This window comes from Zonotrichia leucophrys, chromosome 1 (assembly GCF_028769735.1).
Source record: "Zonotrichia leucophrys gambelii isolate GWCS_2022_RI chromosome 1, RI_Zleu_2.0, whole genome shotgun sequence".
Lineage (NCBI taxonomy): Eukaryota > Metazoa > Chordata > Aves > Passeriformes > Passerellidae > Zonotrichia > Zonotrichia leucophrys.
Genome location: NC_088169.1, coordinates 113,487,945 through 113,500,141, shown reverse-complemented (window position 1 = coordinate 113,500,141; position 12,197 = coordinate 113,487,945). Strand labels below are relative to the sequence as shown.

Here is a 12,197-nt window from a genome sequence, read left to right as displayed (position 1 = left end):
CTTGCACACTTGACACATTTTAACAGACAGAAGGAACAGAACCATCAGTTCTTTCTGGCACCATCTGGGGTTCTTTTACAGATACTTTCTCCCTGGCTGCCTAAAGCTCAATTCAGCTTTGTTTTTTTGCTTTTTTTCTTTGCATTTTTCCCCCACACCATCTTCCTGATCTTCTTTGGCTGGCCTCAGGTTTCTTCACAACATCACCTTCCAAGCCCTTACCTTTGTCACACGTTCCTGTGCTGCTGCAAAACTCAGGAGAGGTTTTTTTTCCCCCCCTTGCTATTCTCATTCTGCTCTAAGTGCACTGCAATTACAACAGGATATGAACTATCCTGCACTGTTATAGATGTGTTCAATTTTCTCTCTTTTAGAAGAAGTCTTTTCCCATCACTTTGGCCTGACAAACGTGACATTCACACATTGATTGTATATGTCTGCTTTACACAGCATAGCTAATGACTTTCCCTTACCCTGACTTGAATTCCAGATTAGTTTTCCCACTGCTGAGCATCCCATTCTGTCAATAATTGCAGGACAATTATCTCATTTGTGATTTTTTTCCCTCCAAATGCTGAACAAATCTGTGAATCTTAGAGAATATGATGCAATAAATGTAAGGGTTTTAACTAATTCTTCATTCTGGAGACTCTCTTCACTGTGTCTATCAGCCTGCAGACACCCCAATGACTTCTGCATATTCTCAGAAGGGAATTCAGTTTGCCTTCTGCATTGCCAAATACTCAGTGTCCTCTGAAAGTTTTTATGGGGTGCTGTGACACAAGTGTTTCAAAATTTGAGCCTTAATCTTAAAAACCAAGACAGAAAATAAGATTTCTATCATAAAGCTTCACCACTGTTTCACCTGATTCCTCCATCACTTGGAGCAAGAAATGCAAGAAATACTTTATAAATCATGCTGTTTTCTAGAGGCAGAGGCCAATAATATCACAGAAGATTTTCCTTTTATCTCTGGGGGATCTCAGACATCATCTCCTTTGCAAGGTGTTATTTTGGGCAATGAATCATGGATACCATTTACTACCTTACACAGCTCTTCATTTTGGACTTTCAATCTTGAGTGTAAATATCAAGTCCCACTTGAACTCCCCTGGCCACTTCTGTTGTGGTTTTTTTAAATTAATTTTTTATAGGCTCTGAAATAAAAAAGAAAATACTGGTATTACTGAACTATGGATATATCAGATAGTCACAAAAGATGGGAGGGAAAGGTGGTCTTGCTGATTTTTAATCTCTCCATTCCATGTGCTGAAAATTATCCTGATTTCTTTCCACTAAAGAGTACTGTAATGCCCTGAAAATTAAGAGATGCAAAGTTACCTTTGATCTGTGTTTCCTTTCTGGAGCTTATCTACCTTAGCCTGAACAGACAATGCAATTTAGCAAAACAATATCTTCAAATGATTTTTAAAAATTTCTGACAGCAAATCAGGACAACTGTAACTAAGTAATATAGAGTTGAAGCCTGCATCAAGAAATATAATATTTAAGGAGTTCCCTAAAGTAACATAGGATGTCAAATTCAAGGTAGGTGATGTAAAATTCAATGCCAGGATTGTGACTTTGGTGTTTCAGACTCAGGAGGCACAATGGTAGTTCTGGCTGTTGGTTTCTGCATTTCAGAAACCTTGTGGTTTTGCCTAATATATTTTCCAGTATTTCTTTCCCATCAATTCTTTGGCATTCAAATCAAAGTACATTAATAATGAGAAAATATAAATCCTCTCCACCCCTCTCCTCCAGCACTCACAGAACCATTAAGGCTGGAAAGTACCTTTAACATCACCAAGTCCAATTATTTTTAAAAATAATAAACCCAGTGAAAGACTGAGGCAACTTCAATTTACCAGGCATTTTTCTACTTTGTGGTAAATAGAAAAATAAGTGTAATGACAACGTGACAGATGGTTTTCTTTGTGTAACAGAAAATAGGGGATAAAGAGATTTGACTGAGAGAAATCAGGACTCTTGTCTCTCATCATGTATTTTGGGAACTGTAGGCTTTTTGGTTTAAGGTAGCCATTTAAATATTGAGGACAGAACTCTCAAGACATTTCATGGGTCAAGAAGATGAACATGACTCCATCAGAAGCAAGGAATTTGTTTCAAATCCACTACTGAAGTTAAGAGCACATTGGAAGGAGGGAGGCTTAAAAAAGATCTCCCAAGAAATATGAGTGTATTTCATATTTATCTCCAATGGAGGTTGCAAAGTGACACAAACATCTCTGTGTTGTTTCTGTGTCTCACTCAGTTTTATTGCAGATCAATCACAGAATACTCTCCATGCATAAATATATTCCTGCAAGTGCTTGAAATATAGATTTTTCCATTATAATTTTTCAATTCCTTTTTTTTGTGCTACCTTTGCATCGTCTTGGTCCTTTTCACCTCACTCTCAGAATTAAATTGGTGCCTTTAGGAGTTCCTGATTTCACAGGAAGGAATAACTGTCTTTCATAACATTTTTTTTCATTTCACCACACCTCCCCATCAATACATCCCTACGGGTACAAACATGAATATAGACAGCACATATAATCTTATTCTTTTTTCCTTTTCTTTTTGGTTTTTTATTTTTGCATTATAGCAGTGTCTGGAAATACCAGCCAAGAACAATGTTAAAGCTCCATGAGAATACAGTCCTGAGCCATAAAGTCCTTGGTATTAAGCAAATAAGATATGCAAGGAATTCAAGAGAAACAAAACCTAATGTACAGATAGAAACTGGATCAGGAAAAATCCCTTCTCTGCCTCTTTCAGCCCAAAAAAATCACTGGGTCTTTCACCTTTACTGAGAACAACCTTAAGCAGATGAAGCCCTTGCTCATCTCAAAAGCTCAAGGTAGGAACATTTCAATGGAAACAAAAATGCCAACATAGGCAATATGAAAAGGGAAAACAGTGCTTTGATAATACCTCAGAAGAAAAGAATGAGGCCCAAAGCTTATAGCAGGGTCCCACAAGGTTCTGCAGTTGAGCAGGGAGGACATGGGGGGATGTCAATTTTTGCTCACTGTGTGGTGTGAAACACCTGCCAGGTGATGACTGCCAGCCAAAGAAGAAAAGCTTCAAAATTCTGGTTGGAACTGTTACTTTTTCTTGGTAAGATATCAGTATTCTAAGTGGGACAATGAGGGGAAAAAAACTGCTTGATGAACTTTTACTGCTTACCGTGAACTGATGCTTGGCACTGGCAAACAACATTTGCAGTAATTGGCAGAATTTAAAATCTACCTGCAGAAGTAGATTTGCCAGAAAGACTTGATACAGAACTGCTTGTTCCTCTGCTATTATTCAATCCAATCTAGTGCTTCTTTTACATATCACTGAATATTTTCTGGAAATCATGAGCTCTCATCCAATATCTTGTTCAAAGCTCACATTGGGGGGACCTGGTTCTCTGGAAAATCACACCAGTTGCAAGCTGAACACTACAAGAGAAGGACCCTTATGATAAGCCAAACAATACAAAGTTAAAACCTTCATCACATTATACATAGAATTTTTATTTTACTGTAAAATTTTTGCTATTAGGGACTTGGGAAACATTGCTTAGACAAATTTGTTAACACTGGAGAATTGTTCTGAAAAAGAAAAATAAAAGAGCTGTCACTGAAAAAAAATTAAACTCCAAGAAAAACTTGATCAGAGAAAAGGGGAAGCAAAAATGAGGGAAGAGAAATGGAATAGCAAAGTGAAACAATGTCAGGGGTGGGATTGTTTCTGTCATTGCTCCTCCATCTTCCTTGTTCACTTCCCAGTGGGTCTCTCCAGCTGTCATTTCTCCATGAGAAGCTATAACAGAAATAACCAAATTTAATAAATCTGGAGAAAACTAAGGTTGTACAGAAATAGTTAATCCTGGAAGAATTAGCAGATGTACTTTTAATGGTGAAACGTGGGCACTCAGGGAGAATTCCCAGCCACAGCAAAAAGGACTGGAATTTCAGCCACTCACCACAATTCAAAGCCATCAGGAAGCAACCAGCTAACTGAGCAGGCAGCTCTGGTCTGTTGACACCTTTTTTTTGGAGAAGTGGATACCTTTACCTCCATCTGATTTGCAGTGAATATTAATCAACACAGCAAAGGTAATAGCCAAAAAATCTGTACTCATTCCATCCTCTGCCCCTCCATTCCTACCAACTGGTGCGCAGACGTGCCTGACCCTGTGCTGCTCTGCAGGGCTCTGGGCACACAGATGAGGGATGTCCCCCAGCCCCAAGCATTTGAGATGCTCCCCACAGGAGTAACTCCTCTGGCAGGAGCTTTGAGCCCATCCTGAACGTGTCAGTCCTTAAAACCAAATTCTGTGTCTGCACTGGTGCAGATCTGGCCATGGAGAGGTCAGATCAGCTTCAGGCTGCTGCTTCAAACACTCCTTTAATGGGCAGCTTGTGGCAGCAAGGACAAGTGTGTGCAGACCATCTGAGACTGCACAGCTTTGCTGAATGAATGCCATCCTGAGTCAATACCTCCACTGTTTACCTTGAGAAGATGAAAATCAGATTAAACTCCTGAGGTTTTTTGGCAGGTGGAACAATCTTCCCCACAAGGAACGGGCACGGGGAGTTTGAATCTGTATTCCTGAAATACAACAAAGGTACTCAATTAATTTGGAGAAGTCACTATCAATTTCTAAACTTCCATTGAGATACCATAAATAATGCTTTGCAAGCTTATTAATTTAATAGCTCTGATATTCATTCTGTTTCATCATGTGTTTGCCAGGCTTTTATTCATTTTGATTTGTTTTTTCCTCCTCAAATGTTATTTTAAATAGCTCTCGTGAAATAGCTGCATAATAAGTGTACCCTTTTGTTCTTCTTCAAGGAAGCTCAGCAAAAGCATAACAAATAATAAAGCTGATAAAAGGATACATGAAATGCATACCAAAATCCAGGTTTTTTTCTGATACAAGTCCCATTTAACTTCAAGCTGAGACATCTCTCATCCTGAAAAGCTGTTGGGAAATGGATAGAAGCCAGAGCCAAGCAGTGGAATTCTGGTTTTACCCTCCTCATTCTACCCTTCTGACTCTAAGTGTGCAATATAATAAAGTGTTCTTTGGCCATCCAGCTCGGAGAGGTAAGAGGGCCCTTTCATGGCTTTCAACTTTGTCGGGTGAGCAAGAACTAAAATGAGTTGTTAACAAGAAAACAGAAAACAGAATGATCATGGCAGAATCTAAAATAAATTATGACATTTATGCTCACACACTTATATTTTGGAGAGTGAATGTGACTGAACAAGGCAATTATCTCTAATTAGGAGGGGCTAGGGTCATTCCATTAATTATGTCCATCACAGCTAGTTAACAATATTGATTAACAAGATAAGAAGCAGAATAAGCCATTCATCCCTGAATAGGGTTATTATAGATTTTCTAGTGAATTCCTGCAATGTATTTCAAAAGGAAAATTGCAGAATTGGAGGTGCCATAATTCCAACAAAGCCTGATTTCAAACAGGCTCTTCTGAAAAACATTCCTGAAACAATCTGCTTTTGTTAATATGGAATAATTATGGAGCTAAATAAACATACGAGAGCATTCCATAAGTGTGCCTGACACACACAGGGAAAACACTCTTTGATCCTTGAAGCAGAAAAAATTTCAGGCCCAAACTTTGCAGAGCTGAAGACAAAGACAAATTAAAATCTGATTGACTGCAAGTGATTAAGAAGAATGCAGATCTGCCACAAGAAGTCCTGGACTAACTTGGAAGTGGTTGCCTAAGAATGGCTCAGTGCAATCCCTGGTTTAACTCAAAAACTGTCAGTGGAATCAAATTATGAAATATTTTGTCTGTGAGATGCTATGAAAGAGAAATACAGACATGTATGTTCACACTCACAGACAAACTTGCTCCTCCTTCACATTTTGCAATAAAATCCTCAATCTGTAAGAAGTCCTACTATTTTCAAAACAAAAAATCAGGTTTCTCCTGCTTTTTTTTTCCTTTTCTTTTTTTTTTTTGTTTGTTTGTTTGTTTCATGTGCATGTGTGCTTTGGGGATTTTTTTTTCCCTTCTGCATTCTGTCACAACAGAGTGATTGATCCCCAAGTTTGGTGGCAGGAAACCAAGAGGGTATCAAACATCCGTGGTGCTTCTGAAGCGCCGGTGCCAAACTGCAAATTGGAAACGCTCTCCTGGTTGCTCCACCAACAAAAGAGATCCTTGATGTGCAATTCCACTCCTCATCCCTCTCAGGCAGCTGAGAGGAGACAGCAGCAGCAGCAGAGCATGTGCCTGATTGTTGGCATGTCAGACAGACATTATTAAAAACAGTGGGGGCAAGAAGAAAGATGAGAGGGAGGCTTTTGCTGCTTTGTTCTGATGCCTGAAAGCTCATTTGGGAAGAAAGGAGTTCCTGCATGCACTGACATAGATATAAGGACTTGATGCAATGAAGGCATCCAAACTTTCTCTGTGTGTTTTGGATAATGACATATTCAGATATTTTCCATTTTATATTAAAAGAACACATATGCTAAAGTAATCTGATTTAGAAACCTTTGTTCCTATATCTTAACATCATATTTGTTTTCGTCTCTCCAGCCAAGAAACTATCCCAGAATTAACACAAAAGCAAACTTATTCTGACCCTGTGTATAAAATACAAGTTCTTGGTCAGGTCCAAAATTATCTTCTCATATTCACTGCTTCAAAAAAGGAATACAAAAAATAATGCTATTAAGAACATAAAGCAATTACTAATTTTAACAATAATATTTAAATTACTCTCTGAATGAAAACATTTAAGAAGCATTTAACTACAGTGCTCACAGCAAAATTAAAGCTATGGTTGAGCAGATAATAACTACTATCCTCATTCAGCAAAGAATTAAACTCTCTCACAACACCTGCTCAAGACCAGAGATGATATAGAGCAAACACTGAGGGGAAAAAAAAACCTTTCTACTTTAAAATACACAATTCCTTCCCCCCCCCAACTTTTGTTTTAGTAGACAAATTCTTCAGGAAATTTTAACACTAGAAATATGTTTTATATGTAAATGTGCAACATCAAATCATGCAGCCAAGAAAGATATGCAAAGAATTTTACATGGACTGTCAGAACTTCGATAAAGAATTCAGAACTGACTTTTTTCAAACCTTGATACTGTGGTGTTCCAGGAAATGCTGCAAGTCAGTCAGTGAGCTCCCCAGCACTCCTATTTTTTACTTATATATGGAAATTTCTGTCCCCCCCCAGAAAAATAAAATCAGTAAAATACAGATTATCATCAACATCTTGGGCAGTTGTCAACACTTCACCAGTGAAATTGCATTTCTTTAACATTAGTACTTTTGATGATGATGCAGACAAAATTTCCAAATGACCTGAGAAGGTTCCAGAAGAGGTACTCCCTTGAGATGCTGTATGATAAAGAGAACTGAACAAATGAAAGCATGACTAAACTTAACTACAAACCTCAGGATGTGGAGATTTTGAGAATAAGCTGTACTGGAATAAAATGTTTCACATTTCTATACGAAACACAAATTTGCTTTACAATTAAAACATAAAAGGCAGAAATAGGGATGATTTCAAGATTACAAGAAGTTTAAAAGACACCATTTCAGATCTACTTTAGGGCAATGATGATGGTTTCAAAAGGCTGTAGCTGAGACTGGTTCATACTAAAAAGCAGTTTCACCATGCAGAACTATGATCAGAGAAATTACAACCTCTGTGGTGACTCCTTGTGAGCATCAGATGAGAATTGAAGATTTTGGGTGCAGATGACAGAGGGAAAACTTTGCCAGAATGCTGGGAACTTATGGAATAATTCTAAGAGTTAATGGTAAAACTTGATTAAACTATGCTGTTGTTTATGGATCCTAATGCTTTCAACATTACAAAGCACAAAGCAAAACCTTTTTTTCCTCATTAGGCACAGAACACACCATTTCTAACCACTTTTCTTGAATGCCACAAGATATAAACTACAGTGTAACCACATAGTTCTTAAATTTGCAGTAAATACCCCCTTCTTTGAATTTCCTGGGGCTGAATACTCCAGTGTGTCTTCTGTGGTTAAAATCTGTAATGTGTTCTCCTTTCTATTCACTTCTTTCTCTCCCTTTGCAGTCTTTGAATCTTTCTCCTCTAAACATCTGCAATCTTACAGCTACCAAGACCTTCATGCTTCTGTCAACAGAAAGAAGTTTTGACCTGAATCAAGTATAATTACATCAAGATTTTTTATTCTTATCAGTATATTTATTAAAGAGCAGCAGATTTTGTAAGAGACTTTTTTGAAAACATTATATTCCAGCTCTATGGCACAAATATTTCTATTTCAGCTCGCATTGCAGCTGTCCTGAAAAATGTCAGGTTTGCAGAAATGAGTGGAATTTCATCCTTCAGATCTGTTCAACAAGGACCATGAGTAGTGGCTCAGCATCCAAAAAAACAAGCATTTGTGCCTTCAGTTTGATTTGCAGATATTACAGAACCCACTAACTGTAAAGTCTGGAAGCTTTGTAGGACCACTTAAATCAGTGCATTCCTGTACCAACAGGAAAAGCACAACAACCCTAAGCTCCAATGAGGAATGAGAAGCAAAACAAAAAAAAGGACAAGTTAAATAAATTCTGTAACATGTCAGCCCCTCTACCTGTCTCATGATACTTCTTCACAGATTAAGTAATAAGCATCTGCTTATCTGCAGTTGCCAGGCTCTTTAGTTTCCACTTATCAGGTCCTCTGCTTCTTCTGCCTCTCCTTCATGCTCCTGCAGTGTCCTCCCCGTGCTTCTTTGCTGCTGTGACATTTCCCAGTCAGCACAGGCAGGTATCAAACCCCCAACTGCACTTATTCCTATGATCTGCTGCTCAGTACAACAGCAACTCTGAGCAGTTCTAACCTCCAAACAATCAGGCAGAGTTGTCATATGTATCCTGACTTGCTGACAAACTGCTTGGCCATTTAATTCCCTGATTGCAATAAAAACCTTTGTTAGGTGAAGGAGTTGTCTGCTTTAAGCAATGACAGAGCTTGGCAGTCCCAATTCACTGTTACTACAATGCCCACCTCCTCAGCACGGTGTGAGGTGAAAATGTGCATACATGGAGAAAGAACCAGCACAGTGAGGCGACAAAGCTGCACAGATGCCAGACTTTGTCAGGAAGCCCAGCTGCACAGGGCCATCAGGGCTCCCAGCTTCTCCCAAGCTCCAGGAAAAGCAGGAGCTGCTTGCCAAGCTTTGCACAGGCTGCCCCAGCTTTAAGGGATGTGCCAGTGAGCAGCCAGGTGATGGAAGCTGATTCACACTCAAATATAAACCTGGGGTGCTGTGCCAGGCCTGTTCCAAGGCAGCATTGATCTGGGACCTCCTCTTTCCTCTACATCTCGCCCAAGAGAAAAAAGGAATTGTCATGTTCTGAAACGTGGCCATAAAGTTGGGCATCTTCTGTCTGGATGCAGATGTAATGATAACCAGGGATATGTTACTTTGTGTTCAGGGAAGTCAAGATTCACTCTTGAGATTGGACCCACAACTGTCTTTAGTGCATCTGAGGGAATTCCCACCAGCTGCAGCTCGAGTTACCACAATTTTATACTGGGATACAGACATGGTCTGTGAGACACAGCAGGCAGGTGTGTAAGATCCATATGGCTTATCCTCCTAAGCCTTTTCAAAGAGGTGAAATCTCAGATGCACCAAGAGTCCCTAAAGGAGCTGAGGTTTGTTTTGTCCCTGCTCATCAGCAACACTACAGAATGTCATGTTCCACCATGGGGAACTGCAAGGACTTTTTAAAAATGGATGGGTCTGGAATGAAATTAAGCCAGACAAAAAGCATCAGCACCAAAAGCCCCCAGAAGGCAAAAGACCAAAATGCTCCCAAGGCTTCTGCCTTGTCCATAGCCAAGCATCTGCCACCAAGACTGAAGAGCCCTGAGTGACAGTGACCCTCTTTGCCTTTCTGCACCTTGGGATAGATCAGACAGAGCAGCCAAATAAAGTCCTGATCCAACAGGAGCATTTAGTGACTCAAATGCTCATTTTCCCTGACCCCAAGGTGATTATACTCCTTCCACCATGGCTCAAAATTATATTAGCAGCTGCCAAGAGAGAAATTAGAAGCACATATGCTTAGGAGATCTATAGATAATTATGTCCCACATTTTACATGTCACACCTAGAGTCTGCCAGAGAGCCACCACATTTGTTATTAGCTCTGACTTCTTCACACCATGCAGAGCAGGAAGTGTAGTCAAGGAACATTCTTGTCCTGAAAGGTTCTTAACCCAAAAAATACCAACAAGGAACACTGTGAAGGATTAAAATCTCAGTTTGCTCTGAGGCAGAAATCAAACACTTTTTGTGGTACAACTCCACTTTTTTTTTAAAGCAAAACTGCAAAATTTCTTGTCTGCTTTGTGCAACTGCAAGGTTTGTTCCTCACTGAACCACAGTGACACCTTCCAAAAGTTCAACAGTCTCCTTAGCTAATTTTCAAATTTTCATAAATAAAAGTGGAAGCTTGCTACACCTCTCTCTGGGTTTTTTCAAATCTGGAAATACAAACATGAGTTTCCAGATTTCTTCCCATCAATAATTTTTTTTCAATATAAATTTACTTCAAGAATTTTAACTTGAATAAATACAAAAAACCACTTGGAATTCTTGAGGAAAGTATGATAAACAGTGAATTTTGATAATCTGTGTGGTTCAGTCAGAAAAAGCACCAGCCATGTGAGATGCAAACACTGTCTGCAGTGGTGCTATTTGCTCTGTGAATCCAAATGAGCCCATTTGCAAAAGTTATCACAATATTATTTAATTACCATTTCTGATACCACAGAAACCCTACACAAGTCATATACTTAGAATAATGATGATCTAACAACTCTGGTGAAGGGTTCACAGGGCAGCAAGTTCAAGTCACCCAGACCTGGTCAATAACTGATTTCAGATTTACAATTTGTGCCCACGTGACACTTTGGTCAGAAAAACAGAGGAGCTGCACATTCCCACAGTGACAATGCTTTCTCTTCTGTGATAATCAACTTAGAAGTAACTTTTAATTACACAATAAGGTCTTGGGTAGAGGTCTGCAAAGCCTCAGGCAGATCCAGGTAACTGTGAGCCCTGCCACAGGTGGTAGGGCTTTGGCAGGTGTGATTTCAAATAAACTTGTACAACAATATAATTATTGTGAACATAAATTAACTCTCCCTAGAACAGTCAAGTCCAAGAGACACTTGGTCAGAGAACTAAAGAAGGAAAAAATGGGGAAAGAGAAGTTAAATAATGGGCACAGGAAGAGGAGTGAAACTGGGACTAACACAGTAAATAATTTATCAAGGAATACTATACCTGAAATGATTCTCAGAAAAATTTCAAAACTTCTTCCTGAGCAGGCAGTACCATCAATACCCCTAAATTATAAGTCTGAATCTCTGCCTGTCTTTTCTCTTTTGTGACTCCTGTTGCCTGCAGTGAGTCAGGTGTGGACAGTTGCTGCTGCTCCGAGTGGAATTACTCTTTGATGAGATTTCTTATCCACAGACTGAATTAAAGAACTTGAACTTGCATTTACAAATAAATCCAAGAATAGGCATGTCATTCCTCATGGGATATTACAGACAATGATTTTTTCAAACCACTGGGTATAACCAAATCCACTCTAAGAGGGGAGGGAAAAAAAGGGCAGCATTGTTCCTATTGCTTCATTATTCCTGCAAGAAATTATCTTTCCCAGCACTGATTCCATCCCCTGTGCCAGATTTGACAGGGAAAGCAGAACACAGTAAGTTTGTTTTAGAGCTGCTTTGAGCAGCCAAAAATCAACTACATAAACAAACCAAACACATAAAGTAGGTAAGAGAATGAAAATCATCCTAATTCTTATTGCAGAGATAAAATCTTTTTGTTTACTTGTGACAGAACAAAACGTTTTGTCATTTGTTTTTCATTAGTACTAAAAGAACATGAAATTTTAAATCACAATTACACACAATCACAGCCAAACTGGGACTTTGAGTCTGGATGATGCCTTAACTTCAGAAATAAGAAATAATTAGGTTTTGCAAAGAGGAAGGTTCCACACATACTGAAAGCAATGTCTTTGTTGGTAAATCCACATTTCTACCCATCTGCTTTTGTGAAAAACTACTAATTTTATTATCTGGGTATAATAGACCTTGTGATAGAA

General features: G+C 38.9%; 1 long non-coding RNA gene across 6 annotated transcripts in view; it reads right to left on the bottom strand.

Moving 5' to 3' along the window:
- Positions 1-3,580: 3,580 nt before the first annotated feature.
- The window catches only part of LOC135443542 (uncharacterized), a 30,930-nt gene continuing 22,313 nt past the window's right edge, over positions 3,581-12,197 (bottom strand). For all 6 annotated transcript variants that reach the window (XR_010439059.1, XR_010439060.1, XR_010439063.1 and 3 more), the window contains 2 exons: positions 4,513-4,611; positions 3,581-3,819 (listed from right to left, as the gene is read on the bottom strand). This is a non-coding gene — a long non-coding RNA (uncharacterized LOC135443542). The remainder of the gene's footprint in view (positions 3,820-4,512; positions 4,612-12,197) is intronic.